This window comes from Notothenia rossii, assembly GCF_949606895.1.
Source record: "Notothenia rossii genome assembly, chromosome: 5".
Taxonomy (NCBI): Eukaryota; Metazoa; Chordata; class Actinopteri; order Perciformes; family Nototheniidae; genus Notothenia; species Notothenia rossii.
In genome coordinates, this window is record NC_136903.1 from 60,303,549 (window position 1) to 60,317,259 (window position 13,711).

Sequence of the window (13,711 nt, forward strand, 5' to 3'; positions counted from 1 at the left end):
CCCCTTATTGTGGAATAAGGGGAATGCAGAGACTGGCTACAAGTGTTTTAGGTTCAAGTTAGACAACTAATATCTGGGTTAGTGTTCATGACCATGACATGTTTATGTCATCTTAATGGTTAATCTCAATACACAGACATTTTCCGTGCTTTCCAATAGTTTAAAATCGTTTTATTCCACTGTTTAATAAACACTGTTTGTATTCAATACAAAAACTTGTAAAAAGGAAATAACATTTCTGTGAACCGATATTTGTTTACTGAGCTTATTAGAGGATGTTTCCATTTTTTGGGTATGTTCCCTTTGATTGTAAAATGTCAATGAAGATGTCAGACTTAGTATATTTTTTAATAATTACATACAACACATGGAATTTTTGTGTGTGTGTGTTCCAAGTGAATCTGCGGCCCCCTGGTGGCCAGTACATCAATTATGTGGCCCCCACCACCATCAAAGTTGCCCATCCCTGATCTAAATGCTCTATAGCAAACTTTAGACGGGCCTGGACATGTACTGGCTTAAGCAGGGGGACACATCTGGCACTGCAGGATTTGAGTCCCTGGCGGCGTAGTGTGTTACTGATGGTAGCCTTTGTTACTTTGGTCCCAGCTCTCTGCAGGTCGTTGACTAGGTCCCCCCGTGTGGTTCTGGGATTTTTGCTCACCGTTCTTGTGATCATTTTTGACCCCACGGGGTGAGATCTTGCGTGGAGCCCCAGATCGAGGGAGATTATCAGTGGTCTTGTATGTCTTCCATTTTCTAATAATTGCTCCCACAGTTGATTTCTTCACACCAAGCTGCTTAGCTATTGCAGATTCAGTCTTCCCAGCCTGGTGCAGGTCTACAATTTTGTTTCTGGTGTCCTTTGACAGCTCTTTGGTCTTGGCCATAGTGGAGTTTGGAGTGTGACTGTTTGAGGTTGTGGACAGGTGTCTGCACCATAATTTGCAAATAAATTCTTTAAAAATCAGACAATTTGATTTTCTGGATTTTTTTTCTCATTTTGTCTCTCATAGTTGAGGTATACCTAGGATGAAAATTACAGGCCTTTCATCTTTTTAAGTGGGAGAACTTGCACAATTGGTGGCTGACTAAATACTTTTTTGCCCCACTGTAAGTATAAAAAGGATAACAATCTATTACAATTGTTTCATTTTTATCTTTTGTCGAGGGACATCTTTCGATGCAGCTTGAATAAATACTTCATGACTGCACCACTGAAAAATACCTCTAATAATTAAATCTATTCTGTACTTTATAATGATGGTGGTTCTGTCAAAGTAGGCCAAATATGACATTAATACATCCACTAAGTGTATTTAACCGATGTTTTTGACCGTGATAGAAGCCAGATTTGGGTGGGTTTTTTCATTAGTTTGTCAACCAGTCTGTATTAAACAGTTTTTTGAGTGTGAAGTTGTTTTTATGAGCGGTTCTCTGCAAAGTCCAAGCAACATAACCACAGCAGGCAGGCATGTTTTAAACAGACACTGCATGCAGTGTGCCTTGATTTCAAGTCTGCTGGTATGATGAGTGGCTCTGAAGTACGGACTCAAGTGTTTGCTGTCACTCTCAAGGCCAACACAAGAAAATTAAGGAAATTAAATTGAGGACCTTTTGAAAGTTTTCTTTATCAAAAAAGCTCTAAAATCAATATTATTTCCCGATCTATACAGAATCACACAAATGCACCACTCTTCAAACAAATCTACACTTGTGACTGATTACCACCACAACTGACATTCCTGCAGCACTTCCACCCACTAACAGAACATTTCTCTCAGAAACACACTGCATCCCTTTATCCTTCTCCGTCCTCCTCCCTTACTCTCTATCTCCCCTCCTTCATTTGTGTCAGCTCAACGAATGCCATATAATCGTGTTAGGATTTTAATTTGCCCTAAGCTTCCAAAAAGCAGTGCAAACCATCATGCAACAACAACCACTTCACCAGTCAGCAGGTCGACACATGAAACCAGTGTGGTTGTATGGCACAAACACAAACATATACACACAGATTAATAAGCATATAGCAATTGTCTGCTGGCAGATAATGTATTTTGCTCAGACGGATTCATCCTTGTATCCTTTTGAATCTTTGAGAAAAACTTAGGTTCTACACTATTTTATCGTCTACGAAGGACGTGTGCAGATTTATGCTTATATATAATGATCCACCTGCTAGGAGGTCCAAACAGGTTAGAGAAGCTCTCAACATGTAGAGATAAAATGACTTTCTTATGTAAAACACTTAAGTAAAAGTCATACCAAATCTCCATCAAACTGACAATCTTGGGCCAGTCAGGGCAGATTTTCTGCTCTGAAAGTAGAGAAATAAATGCAAGAAAGAATGTATATAAGCAACTTTCATCTTAATTTGTGACGCAAATGATCGGAGCACAGCTAGAATGGTTTATATCCCTGCTTCATCTACACATTGAAATATGAACCAGAGGCGCATAAAAAGTACATCTGAAACTGAATTTTGATAACAAATCAACTGGTGTGAAATGTAAGTTTGTTTTTAGTATGTCATGTTTTATAACTACATATATTGTGTGCAATTGTTATGTTTTGGGATTTATGGAAAAAAATGCAACAATGTGAACATGTTTCCCAAAAACCTGCATTTAGGTTGATACAAGTCTGCCTTTACACGCGATGTGTCCATGCTAAATAAAACAATATGTGTCGCTGTCTTTAAATCACAAGAAAGGCATATGATGTAAGGGAAGATCAAAACGGCAACGTGTGTGGATACAAACTGTAGGCCTATATATTTGTTTACATGCTAACATTATAATATAGGAATACTGGAAGAAGTCATGTAGTGTAAATGTCAATATAATTGAACCCTTGACAGATTTAGAAGTCAAAGTAAGTCAAGTGGAAGGTCAAAGGCTAAACAAAGAAGAAGCCATGAAAGTTGCGTTAATAATTACTGACAGTTAAAGTATGAGAAGGCTGCTTTGTAAAGCCGGATATCAAAAGATTAGTCACACCAGAGGACTGGAACTGAGGCGTGAAATGTTCTGCATATTTATTTTATGAATGGATCTGTGACACTGAATGAAGCGAGTAATGACTATTACGATAAACCTGTTTTATTAGAACTGTTGTCGAGCAGAGAAAAGAGAGACTTGTTAGACTAGAGAAAGAGAGATAGAACTATAAAAACGCCTTTCACACATGGAACCGGTCACGCTGCTGGGTTCCTCCATCTGTTTGAACAATGTATTTTTGGAGTTCACACATATGCCTCTGTTCAACAGGTCGATGTTGAATTTTCAAACTAAATAAGGGCCGATCCACATCCTTTAATATTGGAAAACGGCTGATACAGTACAGTGTTTCCCCTATATACAAATAGTGGCGGCGCAGCGCCGCTGCTGAAATATGAGCGCCGCTGCTAGGGGGCGCCAGCCAGGTACCCAAAAAGAAAAAGAAAAAAAAAGATTTTTTTCTTACTTTTTCTTAAAATAATTATAAGTGGCGACCCTTTTTCATTTTTGATTGTTTTTTATGTAGATTTGTAGTATTTGTGTTACTGGCATAGCTAACAGGCGGTCGCCAGATCTGGGGGGCGCTGCGCTGTTAGCTCTGGGAGGGAAAAAACATTTTTGACTGTTGGCGCTCATCCAAATGTTCGGCCTTGATGTAACAACATTCATAATTAAGTAAATGTAACGCCCTTTTCACTGCGGATACACGTTTAATTTGCCCTGTACAGTGGGCGCTAGGTTAACTAGGTAAAATAAGATATGAATGAACAACAAAAATAAAATAAGCTACATTTATTTGTTATTGGCTATGGTAGGTTATTGGTTATGTTCACATACTTATTTGATTATTAAAATGTAAACCGATCTTTTTCATATGGGCATTTTAGAGTTGTATCCCCTAGATCAGGTCTCTAGTAATTGTGTGCTCAAAGTGCACCAGATTGAAGCATTTTACTGTAAAATGTTCAACAACAAAAAATCTATTCAAACATGTTCATACAATACTGAATACATTTGAAGCCATTTTGACGTCTATTACCTATGTCAATACGTTTCTGTTTTTGCAGTGTATTTGTATTTGGTCGAGATTTTTCATTTATTCTTTACAAATAAAATGTCGCCTAAAATCTCACCTAGGGCAGCAAATTGTCTAGAACAGGCCCTGGTACTAGGCCTCAAGAGCCTTTCTTGTGCTGACACATAGAAACAAATTAGCGGGGTGCACTTCGCACGCGTGCACACTAAAAAATTCCACGCGCTCCGCGCTCACATTATGCTAGGCCCACGTGCCTTAGCACCGCTGCTATAACTCCATCCTAGGGGGAAACACTGCAGTACATTTGGTACATTCGGACGGCTCATGGGATGCCAAATAGCCATTTATATTTAATTTATTTTGGGTCAAAACTATGTTGACTGTCAAAATAACATTTTGTGCAGGTTATTACTGTTGTTTTTTGTTTGTTTGCCTCTTAAACATTGTAATTCAAGTTTTTTTTTTATTAAAAAAGGCCAGAAAACATATATTGATATTTATCTACATTGTGATATGAGACCAGGGCTGCGTCTCACTTCTGTTAAATGGAATCATTGCGTCCCTCACTTGCGTCTTTTCCCTGCGACTAGTCCCTCCCACCGGGGAAGCATGGAGAGACGCAAGGAAACCACGAGAAGCAGGGAAATTAGTTTTAAGAGCAAAGGGACGTCATTTCCTCCGGAGCGTCACGTGAAGTGACGTCCGTTTGTGATGATGCCGCACGGCTGTTCGTCTGACAGCAGCCAGCTCTGTCCCCGTTATTTTCACAAACACCCCCGCCACACATTTACCGACACAAACATTTGTATCATCTGTTGTAGACCCAAGTAAATCAAATCAAATAAGAACTCATTCTCAAAAAAGATAAAAGCCATTCTTAAAATGTATAAACGAAAAAAGCGACCATGAAAATGTTTCCAATAAATGAATAAAATGATTTTTTACCACTTTGTTGTTCAGATATATCACATATTTGTATCTAAATGATACATTAATTGAAACAAAACACAGTATAAACTGAGGAGTGACTCGTGAGTTTCATGTATTTTCTTCACTCCGCTGGAAAATGGCTCTCTTGTCAAGAAGAAACAGATCAGTGCATGCGCTGCATCGTCCAATCAGTGAGCGATACACAGTAAGGGGGCGGAGCGAGTGCCAGAGGATTTCATCGGAAGATGGTCTGGTAGTTCCTCGATTATCGCTCCTCGATCCTCCGGCAAAAATAAGGCCACTGGGACAGTACTCAACATGGCGCAGACAAATCAACTTCCGGTGATACCGGGCGCGAGGAAATGAAAAATAAGAGAAGTGAGACGCAGCCCAGGTATCGTCTGTCATTATGGATATCGTAATATTGTTTATTTTTTCCATCTTTTCCTGATTTCAAAGGTTCCATTACAGTAAGACGATGTCATTTCCTGTTATATGTTCTATTACTTGTTTTTACCCACTTAGCGATTATACTAAATAACTGATGGCTATTTATCAAAATTCTCATTGTGTAAAAACGTATTTAAAGCAATGCTGATCAACCATACAAAATAGTGCCGATATCGATATATTAAAAGGTATGTGTTCTCAAATATTATGAGATCAAATGATTTTCATATCGACCGATCCCTTAAAGTCGCAGTGCTTCCAAGATATTTAAAAACGTCCACATTGGCAAAGCAGGAAGTTATTTTGAATGTACTAGGTTAGCAATTGCTTTGTACAACATGTCGTTAAGCTGGCATGTTATCTTCATCAGCGAAGTAGATGAAGAGTTAGAGTCAGTCTTTGATTTTTTTTTTAACTCTGGGGGCTTTGCATGTAAAACTGGCAGAGTATTTCCTGGTTACAGTGCATGTCTGAAAGAGGCTGCAGATGGAGAGTTTGTTGTTTCGGGTGTGTGTCTCAGAGAGCAAGCTGAATGAAGCCTGGAGAGAGAGAACAACTGCTAAAAAGGTTCAATCATCTATTATTTACAAGTTATTTGAACCAATAGTCTGGGACAAATTGTCCAAAAAATATGATTGATTTCCCAGTCAATTATGTATTATTTAGAGTTAAAACGATTTGCTGTTGAATCTATTAGTTAACAGAACATAAATTGTCAAACCTTTTCTTGATCCATTATTGATTTAAGTGATATTGGAGAAATTTCAATGGCAATACACTGGTGGGAACGCAGACAGAAACTTAAATCCAATCCCTACACAATCTCCCTGCTGAATTCAACTCTGTTTGCACGACACGTTCACATGGAAGAGTTGCCATATTAAGAACCAAACCAACAAGTTGGGAATGGGAGTTATTAAACCCTCCAGCAGTGAGTTTGCATCGGTCCTGAAGTAACCAGCTGCGATTCCTGACCATGTGCAACACTGTTTGCAGCTGTCATGAAACACGCTGTGTACAAATAGTTAAGTGTAAAGTGCACAAAATAGGATAGACATTTATTATTGTCATACAGATGCCAAGAACTGGAAGCTTGCATTGTATTTGTATTGTTTTACTTAGGATCAAATACGCCTGTGACTGTCTATAAAACAGTAGATGTCTTTATTTATTTAGCATATATATATATATATACAGTGGGGCAAAAAAGTATTTATTCAGCGACCAATTGTGCAAGTTCTCCCACTTAAAAAGATGAGAGGACTGTAATTTTCATCCTAGGTATACCTCAACTATGAGACAAAATGAGAGAAGAAAAAAAATCACGAAAATCACATTGTCTGATTTTTAAAGAATTTATTTGCAAATTATGGTGGAAAATAAGTATTTGGTCAATAACAAAAGTTCATCTCAATACTTTGTTATATACCCTTTGTTGGCAATGTCAGAGGTCAAACGTTTTCTGTAAGTCTTCACAAGGTTTTCACACACTGTTGCTGCTATTTTGGCCCATTCCTCCATGCAGATCTCCTCTAGAGCAGGGGCTGTCGCTGGGCAACACGGACTTTCAACTCCCTCCAAAGATTTTCTATGGGGTTGAGATCTGGAGACTGGCTAGGCCACTCCAGGACCTTGAAATGCTTCTTACGAAGCCACTCCTTCGTTGCCCGGGCGGTGTGTTTGGGATCATTGTCATGCTGAAAGACCCAGCCACGTTTCATCTTCAATGCCCTTGCTGATGGAAGGAAGTTGTCACTCAAAATCTCACGATACATGGCCCCATTCATTCTTTCCTTTACACGGATCAGTCGTCCTGGTCCCTTTGCAGACAAACAGCCCCAAAGCATGATGTTTCCACCCCCATGTTTCACAGTAGGTATGGTGTTCTTTGGATGCAACTCAGCATTCTTTCTCCTCCAAACACGTCTAGTTGAGTTGTTACCAAAAAGTTCTATTTTGGTTTCATCTGACCATATGACATTCTCCCAATCCTCTTCTGGATCATCTAAATGCTCTCTAGCAAACTTCAGACGGGCCTGGACATGTACTGGCTTAAGCAGGGGGACACGTCTGGCACTGAAGGATTTGAGTCCCTGGCGGCATAGTGTGTTACTGATGGTAGCCAAGTTTAAACAGGTGCCATTAATACAGATAACAAGTGGAGGACAGAGGAGGCTCTGAAAGAAGAAGTTACAGGTCTGTGAGAGCCAGAAATCTTGTTTGTTTGTAGGTGACCAAATACTTATTTTCCACCATAATTTGCAAATAAAGTCTTTAAAAATCAGACAATGTGATTTTCTGGATTTTTTTTTTCTCATTTTGTCTCTCATAGTTCAGGTATACCTAGGATGAAAATTATAGGCCTCTCTCATCTTTTTAAGTGGGAGAACTTGCACAATTGGTGGCTGACTAAATACTTTTTTGCCCCACTGTATATATATATACAAAAAAATTGGGGGAAAAAATTTAATGAAACACCTTTAATTTCAGGGGGGACGCGGGGCTCCGTTGGTGGGGCGCAGCGCAAGACAATAGTAGGGGAAACACTGCATTATATATTTTTACTAATTTTAACCGCATCCATCTCAAAATCAGATTGGCACTTGGTTGTCTGTACTTTTACTTCAATTACGAGTGGGTAGGGTAAAAGAGCATCCAACAAGTATTGCGATGCCAAAAAGAAATGTTAGTTATTAACTTTATGTTGAAGGAACAAAAAAGGCAGAGGTTACATGTTTGGCAGGAGACTGAGATACTTCCAAATTATAATTACTTGACATGCAATGAACTTCTTTATTTATTTATTTATAAAAATCTGCATACTCTAAATAAACTTCTCTTCTTTTTACTGCTCATCACAGTGATTTTCATTAACAAGTTATTAAGTCAGTTATGTCAAATATTGCTGTTGAATTGAAAATTGACAAAATTGAAGGGTCTAGAGTCAGAGCGTAAAGAAAAGGTGTGTTTCTTTACATCTATTGAATCAATATTCGTTTTTAAAACAAGGATTGATTAAAAAAAATATCCGCAGCCTTTCATGTAAAGGCCCTGACACACCAAACTGACACCAAAGAACACGTCCCAACTTAACACAACTGTTGTGTCGCCTCACGTCTCCTGCTTCTTGGCCAATAGTTGCACTGGAACACACCGCAAAGATTTTAGCCGACAGCCAAGTAGCACGTACGAACTGCGCATGCGTGAGTGGCAATAACTCTCCTTACCAGCAGGCGGTGGTAGTGTGTATTCGTCATTCAAAAGAGGCAACAACCGGAAGACAGAGAAGAAGAACAGACTCCGTGATATAAACAAATAACAAATAGTGTGTGCGTTCCATTTTCTATCAGCCATTGGAGTGTTGCTTGCGGAAGACATTCTTCGTGCCTTCTTAAAGCGTTCTTTTACGTCCATCACTTCCGTTTCGCTTCTCATGCACTGACTCGCTAGCTGAACAGTCAATCAGTGATTTATTTGGCCCGAATGCCCGACCCGACGCATGGCCGATTCAACATGTTGAATCGGCCATGCGTCGGCCATGAAAGGCCAAATAAGGCGTGTCACAGCCGACGGTGCGGGACACACCAAATTGAGTTTGGGCGACAGGGCACGCTTCGTCGTCCGACTAACGAAAACAGCCAAAATCGGCTTGGTGTGTCCGGGCCTTGACACTACATATTGGTGTCCTGCTGCAGTGCCTGGACGCAGCATTACTATCTCTGAACACACACACGTGCACAGTGCCAGTACCGAGTGTGCCGGGTTGCCTTTTCTTGCCAGCAGCATCTTATTCCAGATATAAGGAGAGTTACAGAGCCGAGTCCTGACTGTGTGTAACAGCGCTACGTGCTGTGTTAGTATTCAGATTGACGACGCCACTACCCTGCAGAGGAATACTGATACCAGACCACACCTCTGCTGTCTGCAGTCTACATTGTTAACATTATGATGTTTGTTTGGGGAAATTCTCTCTAGAGATATGATAAAACATCCTGGAAAAGGAATTGCTGTTGTAACAAGATTGTAACACCCCAGTGTGATAGCTGCATGAGGTGCTATTCAAGTCCATATATCTATTTATTTTGATCTTAAATCAACATCACAAAATGATGAAGACATGCTTTTGGACAAGATAGGCTCTCAAATTTAAAACAGACAAAGATTCAGCTATTCTTGAGTATTTCCTGAGGGTGGAACAGGAGACGCAATAACAATAACACAGTTCAGTTGAAAGAATGTGGACGTTCTAAAAAGTAATGAACCTGTTGCTTATATTCATAGTAACTAATGAAATCATGGAGAAACTAAACATCTCTGCCAAACTGTTTTTCCAAATTATTTTAAATAAAACCCCAGTGGCGTATGCAGAAATAAAGGTGTGCCATCTCAGTTAATGAAGTGATTTGTAAATAAAAGTAAAATTCATGTTTGTTGTTGTGATAACTCTCCTTAAAAGCTGTTGCATCTGACAACAGTCAGGGCAACAGGGGATTCAAAGGTTCAGAGTGATAGGGCTAAACACAGAACAGAGCAGACCCTTGAACCTCCATAAAAAAAGGGTATAAAAAAATACACAAAATATAACATTACAAGGTTTCACCTGCTATAAGGGATATTCCCTCACAGGTGCCAAGCACAGGCTTGTACTTGCAGCGTGGTATGTCAAACCATGATAAGGCTTCTTAAACCATTCATTCATTCACATTACACTTAAAATGTTGGTTTCCCCTTCATTCTTTTCAGTTCTCAACTCCAAATCCTCCACAGAATGCTGACCAAACCCGACACTGGCCTGCAGAACATTGCTGCAGACCCTGATATGAGGAATTGCACCAGGCAAGCAGTCCGCCAGCAGGGAAACAAGCAGGGCACGAGAAGACAAATTTAGCTCCAAGTAACATGGTTTTACACAGAGCTGCAACACTGATGCAACTCAATGTACACTTGTCTGCTGATATAAGCTAAATCATCAGCAACAATGGAGAATGCACATGTTAGGATTAGGTGTACACAATTGAATGCATGTATATAACTGGATAACTTAAAAGCTAAGGTGGACAATATATTTTAGAAACACTTGTTTAAATCGTTTCTCCGTCAATCAAGTTTTCCACAAGCTGCTAGCTTCAGTGTTGTAGTCAAGTCACCAATTCACGAGTCCTGTCACTCTCGAGTCACCACTCTTCGAGTCCGAGTCACCAAGGGAGAGTCGTAGTGGAGTCCGAGTCCAAGTCCGAGTCACCCAAGGAGTGTCCTCGTCGAGTCCGAGTCATCATTACCTGTGTTCGAGGCCAAGTCCAAGTCACCGAAGAAGAGTCCAAGTCAAGTCCGAGTCACAAGTCTTCATGTATTAACCTGATATGTGTTGAAATGTAGCTGCTCTTCTACATTGCTTTTATCCTGTCATGTTATACTAATCTGTCTGAACTGCTGTGAAGCGAGTTTGGCTACAATTCTTGTAATAGGTGCTATACAAATATAAAGCTTATTACTAATATTAATATTATTGTAAATGACCTTTAATATGTCTAACTATATTTAAAATGAATTACCTTTTAGAGAAGTGATTATATTTGTATGCCAATATTTTCCAATGGTAAAGTCTTCGTTCTGCACTTTTATTTTGATAGTAATAAGATCGGGACTCTTATTTTGAAGGAACTTTTATGGTTAAATCGGTTTACCAGTAAAGATTAAGCCCCAGAAAGCACATGGCTACTTAGCATGCAAAATGAGACATTCTGCATGTTAAGTAATCATGTGTGAATCTTTATTTATTGATTAGATCAGGGGTTCCCAAACTTTTCAGCATGCGACCCCCAAAATAACAGTGCCAGAGACTGGCGACCCCCTGTCGACGGGGGGGAGGGGGGGTGAAAAAAAAGTTGGAGAAACACTGCACTAGTGGATTGTCAAAGGGGGAGCCTCTAGTGGGGAAATTATACTGATGGCCAGTCCGCCCCTAAAAATGTCTATGCAAACGTTATTATTAATAATAAATTATTTTTTTTTAAATTATAAAAAAAATTAATCTATTTTTTTTTATAGTTTTTTATTTTTTTTATTTTCCATTTTCATTTTGTAATCATCTCGCGACCCCCACTCGGGGTCTCGCAACCCCCACTTTGGGAACCCCTGGATTAGATCACGTTACTCTGATGATAGTGTTCAAGAAAGCCGATACAGTGGGGCAAAAAAATATTTTTCAGCCACCAATTGTGCAAGTTCTCCCACTTAAAAAGATGAGAGGCCTGTAATTGTCATCCTAGGTATACCTCAACTATGAGAGACAAAATGAGAAGAAAAAAAATCCAGAAAATCACATTGTCTGATTTTTAAAGAATTTATTTGCAAATTATGGTGGAAAATAAGTATTTGGTCACCTACAAACAAACAAGATTGCTGGCTCTCACAGACCTGTAACTTCTTCTTTAAGAGCCTCCTCTGTCCTCCACTTGTTAACTGTATTAATGGCACCTGTTTGAACTCGTTATCAGTATAAAAGACACCTGTCCACAACCTCAAACAGCCACACTCCAAACTCCACTATGGCCAAGACCAAAGAGCTGTCAAAGGACACCAGAAACAACATTGTAGACCTGCACCAGGCTGGGAAGACTGAATCTGCAATAGGTAAGCAGCTTGGTGTGAAGAAATCAACTGTGGGAGCAATTATTAGAAAATGGAAGACATACAAGACCACTGACAATCTCCCTCGATCTGGGTCTCCACGCAAGATCTCACCCCGTGGGGTCAAAATGATCACAAGAACAGTGAGCAAAAATCCCAGAACCACATGGGGGGGACCTAGTCAATGACCTGCAGAGAGCTGGGACCAAAGTAACAAAGGCTACCATCAGTAACACACTACGCCGCCAGGGACTCAAATCCTGCAGTGCCAGACGTGTCCCCCTGCTTAAGCCAGTACATGTCCAGGCCCGTCTGAAGTTTGCTAGAGAGCATTTAGATGATCCAGAAGAGGATTGGGAGAATGTCATATGGTCAGATGAAACCAAAGTAGAACTTTTTGGTAAAAACTCAACTAGACGTGTTTGGAGGAGAAATAATGCTGAGTTGCATCCAAAGAACACCATACCTACTGTGAAACATGGGGGTGGAAACATCATGCTTTGGGGCTGTTTTTCTGCAAAGGGACCAGGACGGCTGATCCGTGTAAAGGAAAGAATAAATGGGGCCATGTATCGTGAGATTTTGAGTGACAACCTCCTTCCATCAGCAAGGGCATTGAAGATGAAACGTGGCTGGGTCTTTCAGCATGACAATGATCCCAAACACACCGCCCGGGCAACGAATGAGTGGCTTCGTAAGAAGCATTTCAAGGTCCTGGAGTGGCCTAGCCAGTCTCCAGATCTCAACCCCATAGAAAATCTTTGGAGGGAGTTGAAAGTCTGTGTTGCCCAGCGACAGCCCCAAAACATCACTGCTCTAGAAGAGATCTGCATGGAGGAATGGGCCAAAATACCAGCAACAGTGTGTGAAAACCTTGTGAAGACTTACAGAAAACATTTGACCTCTGTCATTGCCAACAAAGGGTATATACAGTGATGCAAACACAGGTATGGTGAAAAAAGAGAGAACTATTCGAAACAGAAAAAAAACTGCGTAATATACCATCTGACATCTGACCATCTGCCTGTGCTGTAATGCTTCAATTAACTGGCTATTCTTTATAATACACTCAGATCAATAGGAGACAGAGATGTTAAGTTATAAATCAAGGGTTTTTATTATTATTTACAGCAGGGGTGGGGAACATTTTTCCTTTACATTTTTACAACATCCTCCGAGGGCCGTAGAAATGATTGAACTCAACCTCAGCTTAAAAAAACTCAAATCACAGCCCATTCATTTCGCCTTTCTTTCATGCTGTGCAAAGAAAAAGCAACCTCTTAATCCAGATATCTTACCATGACTCGCGACTGCATGCATGTGCACGGTTGTGGCATGACCACCAAAACAGAAAGTTATGGACACAAGATGTGTGCAAATGTATTTCGTATCCATGTAAACATGATTTAAGTGGGCGGGGATCTAACCTCCTCTAGGGGGGTCCGGGGGCATGCTCCCCAGGGAAGATTTTTTTTTTTAATATTGAAGTTAAAAGCATCAATCTGGTGCACTTTGAGAACAACATGAGGAGATCTATGGATACATCTTTCAACACACATATGAAACCGAACTGTAAGCAGATTTTTTTTCTTTTTGGATATTTTACAAATCACTCCCCTTTTAAACTCTATTCTTGTTATTTTTAACAACTTTTTTGTTACTG